Source organism: Chrysochloris asiatica, unplaced genomic scaffold, assembly GCF_000296735.1.
Source record: "Chrysochloris asiatica unplaced genomic scaffold, ChrAsi1.0 scaffold00047, whole genome shotgun sequence".
NCBI classification, from domain to species: domain Eukaryota; kingdom Metazoa; phylum Chordata; class Mammalia; order Afrosoricida; family Chrysochloridae; genus Chrysochloris; species Chrysochloris asiatica.
The window spans coordinates 11,013,175-11,016,251 of record NW_006408565.1 but is presented as its reverse complement, the minus strand read 5'-3'; the positions used below and the strand labels follow the sequence as shown (position 1 = coordinate 11,016,251).

The 3,077-nt window shown below is 45.0% G+C and overlaps 1 pseudogene; it reads left to right on the top strand.

Moving 5' to 3' along the window:
- Nucleotides 1–1,068, top strand: LOC102834291 (annotated as a pseudogene).
- Nucleotides 1,069–3,077: the final 2,009 nt, after the last annotated feature.

Genomic DNA, 3,077 nt, shown 5'->3' with positions numbered 1-3,077 from the left:
ATGAAGAAAAGTGGTTTACGGGTACACGTCGCCCCCTGCTGGACACTGTCGAGTATCAGAGACACAAGACATCCTCTGAGTTGGGAAGAAAAATAGAAGTGTTTCTTACCTGAGGAGTTTAGGAAACTCCCAGATTATCCCCAGTACAATGATGTCTGTGACAGGATAATATCCATATGCTTACAAGAAAGACCAGTTAGGTAGCCTTTTCATTGCCAGGCAACCGGGCCAGTGGTCTGGTGCCGGCAAGGGTCCTAGAGGGCAGAACTCGTTGCAATTTTGTCATTCCAACGGCTTTGTGACTTGCGAGAAGGGATCTAGGATGTGGCCATAGCGGGGAACCTAAAAAGGTTCCCCAGGTGGAAAATGCATTTGTGATTGAAAAGAAAGAGAAAGGGGGTGGATGCTCCTGGACATACTTACCTAAGCCGAAGGAAGGGAACCTGACTCTCAAGATAGCGGACTTTGGCCTGGCACATGTCTTTTCCCCAGATGGCAGCTGACTCTATAATCACCAGGTGGCCATCAAATGGTACCGAGCCCCTGAGCTCCTGTATGGTGCCTGGCAGTATGACCAGGGTGTCAACCTGTGGGCGGTGAGATGCATCATGGGAGAACTATTGAATGGATCTCCCCATTTCCCTGGAGAGAAGGACATTGAACGGCTTTGTTGTGTGCTTTGAGTCTTGGGCACCCCAGCCCTCAAGTCTGACCGGAGATCACTGAGCTGCCCGACTACAAGATCTCCTTTAAGGACCAGGCACCCAAGCTCCTGGAAGAGGTGTTGTCTGATGCTTCTCCCCAAGCCTTGGATCTGCTCAGTTTCTGTTCCACCCTCCTCATCAGCGCATCATGGCCTCCCAGGCCCTTCTGCACCAATACTTCTTCACAGCCCCCCTGCCTGCCCATCCTTCAGAGCTTCCAATTCCCCAGCACCCAGGGGGCCTTGTTTCCAAGGCCCACCCAGGACCCCCCCCCCCCCATGTTCATGACTTCCATGTGGACTGGCCTCTTGAGGAGTTGCTGCTGAACCTGGAGCTGATTCAGCCCTTTATCCTAGAGGGCTGAGACCCTGGCCTAGTTCCTGCCTGGCCCCCATGGCCATCCAGCCTTCAAGTTCCTCCACCTACAACCTAATATGACCTCCCAAGATCTGCCAGCACCACCTGGGCCCTTCCATACTTTGCCTGCTCCCACCAGGGTCTTACTTCGGTCAAGGAGTTAAGTAAGACATGCAACCCCAGCAGAGAAGGAGACTCACAGCTTGTGCCCAACTGGCCTCACATTATTCATCAGAGACAGCACTGCTGCCACCCAGTGACCATTGGGCATCAGCTGCACCCACCTTTGCTCCAGGTCCAGGGTTGCTGCCTTCTTATGCCAGCCTCTGGGTAAAGTGCAGAGTGTAAAATGTTCTCACAATGGAACTCAAGTGAGAAGAAAGGTTTGTTTCCTTTTCTTTCTCAGTGATATTAAAGTATAGTATTTGAGATTTAAAAAAAAGAAGAAGAAGAAAGACCAGTTAATACTATTATTAAATCTATGTGTTGTTGTTAAGTGCCGTCGAGTCGGTTCCGACCCATAGCGACCCTGTACATGGTTTCCGAGGCTGTAAATCTTTACGGGAGCAGAAAGCCTTATCTTTCTCCTACGGAGCGGCTGATAGTTTCGAACTGCTGACCTTAAAGCTTGCAGCCCGATTCGTAACCACTATGCTACTAGCCACTAAAGCCAATGATGATGAATTTGAAACTTTGACAAAATCTCCCAACTTTTTCAGTCTGAACTTGATTAAAGATGCAGTCAAGATGCATTGGTAATTACTGGTGACTGGATTGATAAATGAAAAATATGACCTTGGTGATAGAAATTATTCTGAAGATTGCATGATAGAATTCTGCAAGATCACTGACTTATTTGTTGTGAAAACCTGTTTTTAATTACATAAATGGGAACTATATGCAGAGGCGTCAGTAGATGTAATACACAGGAATCAAATTGATTACAACTGTGGAAAGAGATGGTGGAAAAACTCAATGTCATCAGACAAAACAAGGCCAGGGGCTGACCATGGAACAATTGCTTATATGCAAGTTCAGGCTGAAGCTGAAGAAAATTAAAACAAATTTACAAAGCCAAAATATGACCTTGAGTATATCCCACCTGAATTTAGAGACCATCTCAAGAAAGATTTGTTACATGAGACATTAATAACCAAAGACCAAATGAAAATTGTTGGATGACATCAAAACATCATACCTATAGAAAGTAAAAAGGCATTAAAAGACAGGAAATTCTTTATGGATATCAGAAGAGAATCTGAAACTTGCTCATGATCATGGTGGTGGTGGTGTGCGGTAGAGTTGGTTCTGACTCATAGCGAATCTGTATAGGGGTTTCCAAAACTGTAATTCTTTACAGGAACAGAAAACTTCATCTTTCTCCCGTGGAACAACTGGTAGTTCTGAACTGCTGACCATTAGGTTTGCAGCCCAACTCATGAAAGTAAAACAACTGAAAGAAATTATGAACTTAAAAGGCTTAATAGAAAATTTCAAAGGGCAACTCAAGAAGACAAAGTCAAGTGTTATGATGAAATGTGCAAAGACTTGGAGTTAGAAAACCAAAAGGGAAGCGCATGCTCAGCATTTCTCAAGCTGAAAGAACTGAAGAAAAAAATTAAGCTCTGGGTTGCAATATTGAAAGATTTTTATGGGCAAGACATTGAATGATGCAGGAAGAATCAAAAGAAGATGTAAGAACTACAGAGCCACTGTACCAAAAAGATTGATCCATGCTCAACCATTTCAAGATACAGTAAGTATATGAACTTCCAACAAGATGGCAGACTAGGCAAACATACTGCATGGATCCACTACAACAAATATATGAAAGACCAAATAAATTGAACACAGATGAAAATTCTGTCACCCTGAACTTCAGAAGAAAGTTTAGAGAGGTGGATGGCGTGCTTTCTGGGAGGAGAAGCTGAGCAGGGATGGCAAGAGAGGGAGACTAACTGGTGAACAGCTGGCCAGACACAGCTCCACCTTTTTGTGAGCATCTTTAGCAGCTGG